Genomic DNA, 14,962 nt, shown 5'->3' on the forward strand with positions numbered 1-14,962 from the left:
TGATTTTCTTTTTCATTTTCACTCACAAGTTGCATGTACTTGACATAGTTAGTTGGTCTGAATTCATTAAAAATAATTCAGTCAAAATACCAACATACTCTGAATCAAGCCTTATATTTCTTTTAAAATCCGTTGTTTTAAAATCATTCCCCTCCTTCAACATCTCTCTAATCGTCCAAAACTGCCATTGCCCCACTGTTTCTCATAACTTTTAATAAGTGGGATGTTGATTTCTCGAAGTCAGTATTTCTCAACCTCAACAACTTCAAGATTTGTGGACTTCAATTTTCCAATTCTGATTGGGGAATTCTGGGCATTAAAATCTGGACATCTTAGACTTGCTAAGGTTTAGAAACATCGCTCTAAGCCATAGGTGTCAAACTCAAGGCCTAGAGGCCAGATCCAGCCCGAGGGGTGGCTAGATCTCACCCGCGGGGCCACTGTGGAAACAGCAAAGGACTGGCCCGCAGCACCTCTGCCAGAGAAAACAGAGATCGGGAGGGCTGCGGGCAGCCCTTGCAAACTCTGCTTTCATTGGCAGAGGGTTGCAGGAGCCCGTCACAGCCAAAACGGAACTCGGGAAGGCTGCACATGGCCCTTGCAAGCTCCATTTTCACAGGCAGAGGGTTGCAGGAGGCCATTGCAGTCAGAAATGGAGCTCAGGAGCCTGTTTTTGATGGCAGAGCACCACACGAGTGATGTTGAGTTGGCCACACTCACCTCGGCCATGCCACCCCATCCCCCTCAAGGTCAAACCCAACCCTGATGCGGCCCTCAATGAAATTGAGTTTGACACCTTGCTCTAAGCTGTTAAAACATGCCTACGTCTGCAGTTTTACCCACCCTGAACAAGCAATGAACAGGCTCAATGCACTAAAACTGCAGGTTCTCTTAAAGTTCTAGTAGCTTAAAGCACAGTTCCAGAATTAAGAAATGGAGTCCTATTCAATCTGTAACATTTAGTCAGCTTCAAACCTCATCACTAAACCCATGGATATTTTGGAATGAGTCTATTTATAGACAGAAAATGAATACAAATGCAGAGCTTTTTGTCACCATGATTTGCTGGACTGACTTGGCAACTCAAGTTTTAACCTCTGCTCATGTTTTTTCTCCAGAGCATGATTAACATATTCTTATCTTGCTATTTCCATACCATAGTACCTAACAGAACAAAAGTGCATAAAAAGAATGAAGAGAATTAGAACGATGAATCATTCTGGGCTACTCTATCAATGCAAAGGTCATACCATATTTTGCTGTCTCTTGCTGGTGGAGAAAAATTGTCTGGCAGTATATAGCTTTAATCTATCTGTTAGGTTCGGGCAATAACGAGGCAGGAGACCAGATGAGTGACAACAGCTCTTTAGTTTATAGTGAACCCAGCAGCGAACAACAGACAAACCCCTCTTTATATACAGTTCAGTCGGAGGCAACAGCCAATCAGCAACGTGCTATTTCCCGCTCTAATTTCCCTCCAAAACTCTTAAAGATACATTACACTCCTTCCCTCCCAGAAAACATTTTACCCCTATTTACATGAAATTAGCATCTTATTTTTCTACGTAGTCACGCAAGTAGACTGGGCGTCTCCTAACTCTTTCGGACCTGCGCAATTCATTCTCTGGGAGTGAGTCGAGCTGGCCGGAGGGACTGTTTGTTCCTCTCAGCTCCTCCTCTAGGCCATCCGGCCCTGGATTATTTGCAGAATCGTTCCTGCTCTCTTCAGGAGGGACCGGTTGGTGTCGCTGGACCTCATCGCACTCAGATAAGTCCCGCGTTTGCCCCGGGTTTGAGTCAGCTGTGGATTCAAACATTGGATAGTCAGGGCCTGTTTCTGGACTTGTGATTGTTCTTTTTCTTAATTGATCTATGTGGCGCTTCCAAACCCGGCCATCCTCTATCTCTACCCGATACGATTTGGGTCCGGTTGTTTCAAGGATTGTCCCCTTTACCCAATTTGGGCCTTCTCCGTAATTGTGTGCCCATACTGGACTTCCCACTGTCATTTCTCTTGTTTTACCGTTTGTCCCTTTGTACCCGTCTGGGGTGTAGTTTGGGTTTAACCGGTCTAATGGGCACCTCAGCTTCCTGCCCATCAGTAGTTCTGCTGGGCTGCGGCCAGTTGCTACACAGGGGGTTCTGTGTTGCACTGCTAGGAAGGTGTCAATTTTTAATTGCCAATCGCCTGGCCTGATTCTGGACAATGCTTCCTTTGCACTCAGAAACGTGCTGCAAGGCCGTTCGTCGCAGGGTGGAACGGCGCCGAGAGGACATGCCGGATGCCCTCTTCTGCCAAGTACCCTTCAAACAGGGTCGCTGTGAATTGAGGGCCGTTGTCGGAGACTAGGGTGTCTGGTAACCCGTGGGTTACAAATAGGCGCCGCAGGACTGGGATTACGGCCTCGGCTGTCATGGATCTCATAAGAATGATTTCCAGCCATTTGGGTTCGGGATGGTACCGGGCGACCGTTTTAGAGAATTTGTAAAGAAAAGAGGGAATTGTCTGTGCAAGGGGTGCCTGCTCTGGGGGATAGGGTGGTAGTTCCAGAGAAGCTGAGAAAAAGTCCTGGAACTACTGCATGAGGGTCACCCAGGAATTGTAAGGATGAAGGGCTAGCCAGGAGCTATGTCTGGTGGCCCCTAATGGACAGGGAAATCGGTGACAGGGTTGGCCGATGCCAGGTATGTCAGGAATCCAGACCACTACCACCCACGGCCCCAGTGTTGGAGTGGAGAAACCCCAAGGCCCTTGGTCCCGCATTCACATTGATTTTGCCGCCCTTCCACGGCCAAACATTTCTAATTGTGGTGGATGCATTCTCCAAATGGCTGGAGATCATCCTAATGAAATCCACAACCGCGGAGCTGTCATTTCAGCACTAAAACACCTTTTCGCCACGCACGGGCTACCGGACACCCTCGTGTCCGATAACGCCCACAGTTCACTGCAGCATTATTTGAAGGGTACCTGGCTGAAGAGGGCATCCGACATGCCTCTCAGCGCCGCTCCACCCGCGCCGAACGGCCTTGCTGAACGCTTTGTTCGGTGCGAAGAAGCGCTATCACGAAGCAGCCCCGGAGACTGGCAGGCACAAATCGACGCATTCCTAACCGTCCAACACAGGACCCCCTGTGTGGCCACCGGCCGCAGCCCAGCCGAGCTATTAATGGGGCGGAAGCTACGGTGCCCACTAGACCGGCTACACCCGAACTACGTGCAGGACGGGTTCAAAACAAAACCAGATAGACTCCGGGAATTAAACATAGGAGACTCAGTGTGGGCCCATAATTATAGCGACGGCCCAAACTGGAAGAGGGGGATAGTCATAGACAAAACGGGCCCCAAATCGTATCTAGTGGAAATAGACGATGGCAGAGTTTGGAGGCGCCACATAGATCAGCTAAGAAACAGATTGAGCGATAAGGCAGAATTAGGCGAGACGAGCCCTGACTATGATTTAATTAACCCCACAGCTGACTGGAGCCGAGAACAAACAGAAAGCATAGAACCAAACAGAGACTTATCTGAGCCAGGCGAGGTCCAGCGACACCCTCAGACCCTCTAGAGGACAGCAGGTCCGAGCCGGCGACAATCCAGGGCCGGATGGCCGGGAGGAGGAGCTCAGAGGAACGAAAAGTCCCTCCGCAAGCTCGACTCAACTCCAGGTGAACTGCGAGGTCCGGGAGAGTCAGGAGACGCCCACGACCTGCAGGACTACGAGAGAAGTAATATGCAAATATTGGCAAAGTGCCTTCTGGGAGGGAAGGAGTGTAATGTATTACTGTAAGTTTTGGCGGGAGTTTTAGGCGGAAATATCTGCCTTGATTGGTTGCAGCCTCAGGCTGAAGTGTATATAAGGAGAGGTTTTTCTCCAGAGTTTTGCTGGGTCACACTATATTAAAGAGCTGTTGTCACTAACCTGGTCTCCTGCCTCGTCAATACCCGAACTTAACAGGGGGCACACTCAGTTCTTGTGCAGTTTTTCACCTCTTTAAGCACCAGGCTGCTCTGTAGCTTTTGAGTTCTATAATTAATTCTTTGCAGAGGATAAGACTTCAGAGTAAACCATCAGGTCCTGTGCAGTAAAGAAACTGGTTAGAAAAGGCTCTTATCACTACAAAAGTTGAAAGCCACCAACTTAGAAGCATTACCTCAAGGATCTGGAACTCTTTCAGTAGTGCTCAGCACTACCAACAATCAATTCAAGCAGGACAGAGAATGCATATTAATATAAGCAAGTTTTTTTTTTTTAAAAAAAAATCAAGGTTCAATGTATTTTACTTCTTTTATTACCCTGGGGTGTTCCAAACAATTTTTTGTTCTCTGCTGTCTTTTATTGCAAAATCAGTATATGTAAGATCTATACAGCAATTAAGCCATCATGCTGAAACTTGAAGCGAACAAAAAAACAACACTTTTTGAGTACAGCTATAAAAGCTGAACTCCTTTGTGCCACAAGACCATTGACATAAAACAAACACACAACTACTGACCTAGATATCAGTGCAATCCTTGGCAACAAACCCCATAGTTACAACTAATACTATTTTTTTGCATGGAAGATTGCATTGACAGAACAACAGGTGTCACTAAAACCACTCATTTGATTTGCTGATGTAGGTTAACTAAAATGAAACAAAAATATTTGTTGTAGAAGGAAATGGATTTTCATGCTGCTTTGCTACAAATAAGGTTTGAAAGAAACGGGTTTATATAATCCTTACATATCAATTTAAATTTCAGTCAAGAGGTGGATCACATTCTGTTATCAGTGATACAATTTAGAATTGATTTTCTTTTTCATTTTCACTCACAAGTTGCATGTACTTGACATAGTTAGTTGGTCTGAATTCATTAAAAATAATTCAGTCAAAATACCAACATACTCTGAATCAAGCCTTATATTTCTTTTAAAATCCGTTGTTTTAAAATCATTCCCCTCCTTCAACATCTCTCTAATCGTCCAAAACTGCCATTGCCCCACTGTTTCTCATAACTTTTAATAAGTGGGATGTTGATTTCTCGAAGTCAGTATTTCTTAACCTCAACAACTTCAAGATTTGTGGACTTCAATTTTCCAATTCTGATTGGGGAATTCTGGGCATTAAAATCTGGACATCTTAGACTTGCTAAGGTTTAGAAACATCGCTCTAAGCCATAGGGGTCAAACTCAAGGCCTGCAGGCAGATCCAGCCCGAGGGGTGGCTAGATCTCACCCGTGGGGCCACTGTGGAAACAGCAAAGGACTGGCCCGCAGCACCTCTGCCAGAGAAAACGGAGATCGGGAGGGCTGCAGGCAGCCCTTGCAAACTCTGCTTTCATTGGCAGAGGGTTGCAGGAGCCCGTCACAGCCAAAACGGAGCTCGGGAAGGCTGCACATGGCCCTTGCAAGCTCCATTTTCACAGGCAGAGGGTTGCAGGAGGCCATTGCAGTCAGAAATGGAGCTCAGGAACCTGTTTTTGATGGCAGAGCACCACACGAGTGATGTTGAGCTGGCCACACCTACCCTGGCCACGCCACCCCATCCCCCTCAAGGTCAAACCCAACCCTGATGCGGCCCTCAATGAAATTGAGTTTGACACCTTGCTCTAAGCTGTTAAAACATGCCTACGTCTGCAGTTTTACCCACCCTGAACAAGCAATGAACAGGCTCAATGCACTAAAACTGCAGGTTCTCTTAAAGTTCTAGTAGCTTAAAGCACAGTTCCAGAATTAAGAAATGGAGTCCTATTCAATCTGTAACATTTAGTCAGCTTCAAACCTCATCACTAAACCCATGGATATTTTGGAATGAGTCTATTTATAGAGAGAAAATGAATACAAATGCAGAGCTTTTTGTCACCATGATGTGCTGGACTGACTTGGCAACTCAAGTTTTAACCTCTGCTCATGTTTTTTCTCCAGAGCATGATTAACACATTCTTATCTTGCTATTTCCATACCATAGTACCTAACAGAACAAAAGTGCATAAAAAGAATGAAGAGAGTTAGAACGATGAATCATTCTGGGCTACTCTATCAATGCAAAGGTCATACCATATTTTGCTGTCTCTTGCCGGTGGAGAAAAATTGTCTGGCAGTATATAGCTTTAATCTATCAATTTAGATAAAAACTTATATGCTATAACAATATTCCTAAACCATCTTTTGATTGTATAATTTTAGGGCAGGAGTGAATAAATTATTATCAAGTGGTTTTTGTTGTGCTTTCTGGAGGGCAAGGGATATAGTGATACAAGATTGCAGCACTGGAAGTAGTGGAGGGAATCTTACACATTAGGAGTTGAGGGAATTTAACTAAAATGCGCTGAACTGAGGTTTAGCATGCCTTTTTAGTGAAAAAAAAAATACAGAAAATACCATTCAATCTCCCTTCAAATTTCCATGCCTGCTGGAATATAATTTTATTGGTTTGGCATCATATTAATGACCAACTGTCTGGTTTAGAACAAGGGCAATAAGCCAAATGAAATCTTTGCATGAAGAATTTAAAGTATAGTTTGTTTTTTTTCCAAAAAGAGCAAAGTATCTCTGATAAAGATCTTCACTGAGAGCATAATCTTGTAAATAAATCAAATATACTTTCCAGCTCCTAGTCAATTTGCTTAGTCATTTGTCTATTGGTATTGTAAGCATATTTATCTTGGAAATACGCTGTAGCAATTTTAGGAGAGTCTTCTCCACAATCACTCAAAGCATCAGAGTAATGCTATAGATCCTAAATCATGTTATATATGCTTATTAATAAGTTTGAATAAACATCTGCTAGATCTCAGGGGAATATAATCCTAGTTTTATTGGTTTGCTGTTATAGTGAGCTATTTTAAAATTGGATTTTTAAAAAAATATATTTTTTAAAAATCTATTAAAACACTATTTTAAAAGGGTATACATTTTAGAAAAGGAAACATTCCACATGTGTTTTCAGTTTTTAACTTTAGATCAGGGGTCCTCAACCCCCAATGTGTGGACCTGCATCGGTCCGCAGCATGCCAGAAACTGGTCCACACAAAGAAATAAAGCCCCATCCACGGGATGCAGGCAGCATGCAAAACCACACTCCTCCAGTCCACGGAAAAACTTACTCTCCACGGAACTGGTCCCTGATGCCCAAAAGTTTGGGAGCCACTGTTTTAGATCATTCATTAGAATCATGCATTCCCTTTGCAGATATTGCGTGATTCACGTGCATGAGCAGGGAGGAGCCAACCCCTTTTATATCTTTACCACCTCAGTCTGCCAGCAAAGCAGCGTAACATGCTTACTAGTTTGAAGGGGGAAGCATTTTAGACCCAGTTCAGAAAACACACTGTTTAATGTTTCCCTTTTTCTTTTTCTTCACAGATAACAAGCTTTTTTAAAAAAGGAAAAGTTCATCATCTACTCCTTGGCCTCTATCACAACATTTGAGTTTTATATGACTGTCTTACATTGATTGCATTAGCAACAGAAGTGGGTTTCAGCAGGTTCTGACCCATTCAGGAGTATTTTGAGTAGTTCAGAGAACCAGTAGTAAAAATTCTGACTGGCTCCGCCCTCATCTATTCTCTGCCTCCCAAGTCCCAGCTGATCAAGAGGAAATGGGGATTTTGCAGTATCCTTCTCCTGGAGGGGGAGGGAATGAAGATTTTACAGTATCCTTCCTCTGCCATGCTCACCATGACATGCCACACCCACCAAGCCACACCCACAAAACCGGTGGTAAAAAAGTTTGAAACCCACCACTGATTAGCACATTATAGTAAACTGTAATCTAATGTTGATTATATCAATTCAGCCAATGGTTGTCAAAAAATATTATATAATATCTCAATGAGATGTGTATAGTAAATTGGTAAAACAACAGACTACTGGTCCATCTATTTGACCCTCTCTACCTTATTCTCCCCCAGCCTATTGCCTCTTAATGTTAAACTTGCTTCCACTAATCCCAGCCAGCATGGCCTTGACAATACAGAAATTAGAGGGCAACATAAAGCAAGTGGTTCTCCAAAGTCTTAGGCAAGTCTTTTTAACTTAACCTCAACTTGGCAACTTCAAAGAAGACAGCCAAGATGATCTGCTTGAAGACTCAGGATACAAGGGTGATAGCGCATTTAACTGAACCACATCTGTTTAAGAGGGACCTCCAGGTCCTTGCTTTCTATAGAAAACAATTCTTCAATGTCAGACTTTATTTCTTTATTTTACTCTACTCTCAAACTCTAAATTTTATGGATTGAGCTCATTGTAGGACGCTGACATTTGAATCCTAGATTGATACAGACTACTTATATTTCTCTGCCCCGTTTCCCCAAATTTGCAGATATTCTAGGCCTGCATCTAGCCTTTGATGGCTATGGCGGATTTCTGTGGACCTTCGGCTCAACATCTCTGGACTACTGACTTCAACCTCTAACGGTACCCTAGCTACCAGGCAAGATCTCACCTTCCCTTTACTTCTCCTGATCATTTGACTATTCTAACTGCCTTCTTAACTGTTTTAATTGTAACTGGTTCAAAAGACTAAGAAAAAAACCTTACAAAACTTGCTGTGTGATTGTTCAATCTAGAATAGGATAGAAACACAGCTGAAAGTAGCCCTTTTGTATGATGAAGGTCAATGATGTTATAATGACATTCTAGAGAGATACGCTGGAGGGTTTTTTTTGAATCTGACCAAATATAATGCTATCAGCCTGCTGCTATTTCTCCACTACTGACAAGTTTGATTTTTCTATTAATGTGAAAATAAGCAAAGACAAAAATACTTTTTTCGTTTTTCTCTCATCCAAAAGAAAATGTGGCTTTTAAAAGGCAATCACAGAGTGCTTCTACTTTCAAAAAATAAATTAAAAAAAGAGCATTGCATAACTTTTTCATCTTTTCCTTCATAATAGATTTTGTTGATAACAGAGAATGAATGTCTTGGTGGAAAAACTTTGAGGCACCCAAATAAAGGATGACATCATCAGAATCCTGCGCACAGTTCAATGAGTAAGACAAGAAAATTACAGGTTTTTTTGCTCCTGTCATGAATTTACATGAACTTTCAAGAGGGAGGGAATAACTTTTTTGGTATGTGTTCAGTTTATATTCTGGAATTACATTCCAGAGGACAGGTATCACAACAGAAAAAGCATACTTCCTGGTTCTGGATAAATGTCACTGTTTAATTAAAGGGATCCAAAGTGTGGGTCTTCTATTCATCTCATTGGCCAGAGGCTAAACTACATCAACCCATCAGTAGTTTGGGGATATCAGGTTACAATTATTGTTCGTTTATTGTGGCACTTCTTTAATATGGTTGACCTGTGCACACTTATCAGAAAGATTGCCCCCAAATGCATTAGGTCTATTACATTTTTAATGTGAGAAGAAAGTTGGCCAGGAAAAGTGCAATGCACCATTATTGATAGTAACATGTAATGCCCAATTTCATTTTGCCATATCAATTTGCAATCAAGAGTGCATGTATTTTTGATTGGCCTTATTATTATTGAGCTAAGCAGAGAAAAATCCAGTCTAGGACATACAAATTCCAGGATCTTGGTGCTCTCTGAGTTTGGTTGTTGTCTTGTAGACATTTCATTACCCAACTAGATAACATCATCTCTGTGCTGTGCAAGTAAACAACCTAGAACTAAGGAGAAATTTCCTAACAGTGAGAACAATTAATGGAATGGCTTGCCTTCAGAAGTTGGGCTGATCCATCACTGGAGGCTTTTAAGAAAAGACTGAACAGCAACTTGTCTGAAATTATATAGGATTTCCTGCGTCAAAAGAAGAGTTCCAAGGTCCCTTCCAATCTGTTTTTCTGTTATTCTGATCTATGTATTCTGCATACAGTTCATAGAATTGTAGATGTCTAATATGATAATTGTTTAATATTTTAGACTGCCATGTATTGGAGAAAATCTCAGTTTATTCAAAGAGTATCCAAATATCCAAGGAAAGGTCTTTAGGATACTTCATAACATAACATAACATAACATCAGAGTTGGAAGGGACCTTGGAGGCCTTCTAGTCCAACCCCCTGCCCAGGCAGGAAACCCTACACCATCTCAGTCAGATGGTTATCCAACATTTTCTTAAAAATTTCCAGTGTTGGAGCATTCACAACTTCTGAAGGCAAGTCGTTCCACTTATTAATTGTTCTAACTGTCAGGAAATTTCTCCTTAGTTCTAAGTTGCTTCTTTCCTTGATCAGTTTCCACCCATTGCTTCTTGTTCTACCCTCAGGTGCTCTGGAGAACAGCCCAACTCCCACTTCTCTGTGGCAGCCCCTGAGATATTGGAACACTGCTATCATGTCTCCCTGGTCCTTCTTTTGTTAAACTAGACATACCCAGTTCTTGCAACCGTTCTTCATATGTTTTATCCTCCAGTCCCCTAATCATCTTTGTTGCTCTTCTCTGCACTCTTTCTAGAGTCTCAACATCTTTTTTACATCGTGGCGACCAAAACTGGATGCAATATTCCAAGTGTGGCCTTACCAAGGCATTATAAAGTGGTACTAGCACTTCACGTGATCTTGATTCTATCCCTCTGTTTATGCAGCCCAGAACTGTGTTGGCTTTTTTAACAGCTGCTGCACACTGCTGGCTCATATCTAGATGGTTATCCACTAGGACTCCAAGATCCCTCTCACAGGTACTACTATTGAGCAAGGTACCACATATACGGTACTGGTGCATTTTGTTTTTTTGGCCTAAATGTAGAACCTTACTTTTTTCACTGTTGAATTTCATTTTGTTAGATAGCGCCCAATGTTCAAGTCTGTCAAGATCTTTCTGTAACTTGAGCCTATCTTCTGGAGTGTTGGCTATTCCTGCCAGCTTGGTGTCATCTGCAAATTTGATGAGTTCCCCATCTATCCCCTCGTCCAAGTCATTGATGAAGATGTTGAAGAGTACTGGGCCTAAAACAGAGCCTTGGGGTACTCCACTGCATACTTCCCTCCATGTGGATGTAGTTCCGTTGAGGACTACACGTTGAGTGCGGTTGGTCAGCCAGTTACGAATCCATCTGGTGGTGGTGCTGTCTAACCCACATTTTTCTACTTTATCTAGTAGTAGGTTATGGTCTACTTTATCAAATGCTTTACTGAAGTCCAAGTAAATTATATCAACAGCATTCCTCTGGTCTACTAATTTTGTCATTTTGTCAAAGAATGCGATAAGATTAGTCTGGCATGATCTGTTTTTGACAAACCCATGTTGGCTTTTGGTTATTACTTTGTTTGCTTCTAGGTGTTCGGTGATTCGTTGCTTGATTATCTTTTCCAGAATCTTCCCCGGTATTGAGGTCAGACTGATAGGTCTGTAGTTTCCTGGATCTGTTTTTTCCCCTCTTTGAAGATGGGAACTACATCAGCTCTTTTCCAGTCCTCTGGCAGCTCCCCTGTGCTCCAGGATCTTTGAAAGATATAGTTCAGTGGTTCTGAGATCACGTCTGCCAGTTCCTTCAGAACCTTGGGGTGTAATCCATCCGGTCCTGGTGATTTGAACTCGTCTAGGGTAGACAGGTGTTCACTTACCATTTTCTTCCCTATTTTAACTTGTGTTTCTAATCTGTTTTTGTAGTGCTGTTTTTGATAGGTTGGATTGTTTTTCCTTTTGTGTAAAGACAGATGCAAAATATGAGTTAAGTAGATCTGCTTTCTCCTGTTGCTTGTCATCTTCTTGCCACTTTCTCCCAGCAATGGGCCAATTGTTTCCTTGACTTTTTCTTGTTTTTAACATGTTGGAAGAAGCTTTTTATTATTTTTACTTTTGTCGCTAGCCTTTGTTCATTGTGAGCCTTAGCTTTCCTCACTTCATCTTTACAGGCTCGGCTATTTGCTGATATTCTGCCTTAGTTATTTGCCCTCTTTCCACTTTTTATATTTGTCCTTTTGTCTTTCAATTTGTCAGATAGTTCTTTATGCATCCATGCTGGTTTCTTTTGTGATCTACTATTTTCTTCTTCATTGGTATTGTGTTAGACTGTGCTTTTATAATCTCACTTTTCAAAATTTCCCAAGCTTCTTGAGTTGTTTTCCCCCTGAGGATTCTCATCCATTGAATCCTTCTCAAGATCTCTCTAAGTTTATTGAAATTAGCTCTCTTAAAGTCCAAGACTCTAGTTTGACTTTGTTCTACTACTTGTATTTGCTTAATGTTCAATTCCAATATTGCGTGGTCACTTGCCCCAAGGTTCCTGTAGCTTCAACACCTTCTATCATTTCATCTCTGTTAGTGAGAATTAAGTCCAATATGGCTGATCCTTGTCGCCTTCTCTATTTTTGGGAAACAAAGTTGTCTGCTAGGTTTGTTAGGAACCTGTTGGATTTTCCACTTGGTGCAGAGTTTGTTTCCCAGTTGATGTCAGGGTAGTTAAAATCCCCATTACTACTGTGATGTGCTTCCTACATACCTTAGTTAGCTGACTAGCAAAAAGTTCATCTACTTCCTCTGTTTGGTTGGGTGGCCTATAGTATAGACCTATGGCAATATCGTGTATCACCCCTTTTATATTGTCCCAAATACATTCAAGATGATTTTCATCATTGTTGTGTTTCTATTTCTGTAGAGATGTAGTTATTTCTTATATATAGTGCAACTCCACCTCCTCTTTATTTGGTCTATTTCTTTTAAATAATTTATATCCTCTAGCTGTATGTTCCATTTGTCAGTTTCATCCCACCAAGTTTCCGTAATGGCAACAATATCATATCTACCCTCATTTACTTGGATTTCTAATTCACCCTGTTTATTCCTCATACTCTGTGCATTGGTGTATAGACATTTGAGTCCATTTGGATTGATCTTGTGTTTACTGTCTACATAACCTGTGTTGACTGCCCCTACTTTCATGCCACCTGTTGGTTTAGTGCACATGGTATGGCACTCACTGTTAAATGCTTGGTTTTGCTTGATAGCATGGTTGATAGTCTTACCCATACAGACATCTATGTTACATGCACTGATAACCCTTTTAGTTTTTGATTGCTGGGGACAGAAATTTTCTATATCAGTTAATTCTCTGTCCCCACTGTTCGGTTTAAATGTTTATCCAGAAAATCTGTGAATGTATTGCTAAGTAAGTCCCTTTCTTTAATGGATGCAATCCATCTCTTTGTACAATTTTTCATTGGACCAGTTGCAGACATCATGACTAATAAAACCAAAGCCTTCCCTTTTACACCACTCCTTTAGCCACACATTAAACTCCACTACACGCTGGCCTTTACCTTTTTGTTCCTTATGTACTGGTAAAACCTCTGAAAAGTTAAGCCTACAACCTATGCTATTAAGTTCATACCCTAAGCTCTGGAAATCATTCTGCACAGAAAGCACATCCTTTTGGGACAGATCATTTGTGCCAAGGTGTATAATAGCATCAACATCAGAATCCTTACTGGCATTCTTGACTATCTTAAGAATACGCCTCTTGTCTCTGCTGGCAGTAGCACCAGGTAGACACCTGACGTCTTTCAAAACCTCCATATCCTTTCCTAAATTTACATCCCTTACAATTGAATCACCAATCAGAAGGTGGCTTCTCTTTTTGGATACCTTGCTCTTCTTGTGTGACCGATCTGTAATACTTGATACACACTTTTCCAAAGTAGGTTCACACTTTTCCAAAGTAAGTTCTTCATCTTGAACCATAATCCCTTGATTGTTTGAGTTATCAGTATCACAACTACCTTGATCTGTCACTTTAGTGTTCCTATTTAGGTCAGCAAGGGCACTATATCTGTTATACTGGGACACTGTAAAAGCTTTGTGTTTATGGTTCACAGCTCTCACCCTGCCAGATCCCACGGTTGTCCATACTGCCCTTTTCCTGCAGGATCTTTGTGGTAGAGGGGGCTGATGGCTCAGCAGCTGGAATGGCTGAATTGGGTACCTAATTTCTGCTTGGAGAGCATAGATTAGAGATTCTAGATATGTAATCTGTCCACGTAGACTGCTAATTTGTTTACAAAGAGGACAGTACCCAAATTTGAAAAAGGTACTGCGAAAGACAGCTGCAAAACAAGTATTGCACTGAACTAAGCCAGTCATTCTTCCTAAAGATACACTATAGTTACTTCCTAAGATACTTCCTAAAGATACACTATAAATACACTATTGCTATAAGTGTATTTTTGGAGCTTTAAGACTAGACTGTGTGTAACTTCAGAGAACAGGGACAGAAAAACAAGGGGCAAGATCTACTCAGTCAGCAGATTTGAGGTATCATTACGATATTTCAAAGTGTTTATTCTATTTTTACTGCCAGAAAAAGGGAGAGCTTTGGAAAACACGGACCTTTACCAAATTACTTCACCCTCAAAACTATACTTTGAATGTAGCCAAAATTGTATTTTGAATACAGCCGCAATGAGGGTTTCAATATTCTATAGCATCATATTGAAGTGTCAGACAGGAAATAGAATCCTAAGTGCGGTATGACAGCTATGGCTGGAATTTTGTCGTATTTTGATTACTTTATTCTCATCAGTTCTTTAATGGTAATAAATCTTTGAAACATGTGCCATCTCCAGTCATCTCTATTCTAACCCAGCAAAAAAGGTATCTCAGAAATTTACAATATGTGTGTGTGAAACTCTAAATGTGTATATAGCCTGTAATGGCTGGCTAACGTCAGTTTCTGAAGCAAGGAAATCAGATTATGGGCTATCCCACCTGTACACATTCCTTTTATTGTGAAGAAATGTCATGGGTCTTTTATACTGCAGGCATTGAAAAATCTGAATGCTGAATTTTAAAGTCTATTTTGAAATGGCTATAAGTCTTTGAGACCTGTAGCCACACCAAACAGAAGGTGCTGCATAAAATATGAAAACATTCACTTCATTGCCTATCAAAAGGCAGCTCAATGAAAATAGATACAATTCGAAATTAAAATTAAATTTCGAAGGAAAGTGGCAGAATGAATAAATATTGTTATGACCAAAAAATGGCAGTTGATAAATTTTTAGGAGC

Source organism: Ahaetulla prasina, chromosome 7 (assembly GCF_028640845.1).
Source record: "Ahaetulla prasina isolate Xishuangbanna chromosome 7, ASM2864084v1, whole genome shotgun sequence".
NCBI classification, from domain to species: domain Eukaryota; kingdom Metazoa; phylum Chordata; class Lepidosauria; order Squamata; family Colubridae; genus Ahaetulla; species Ahaetulla prasina.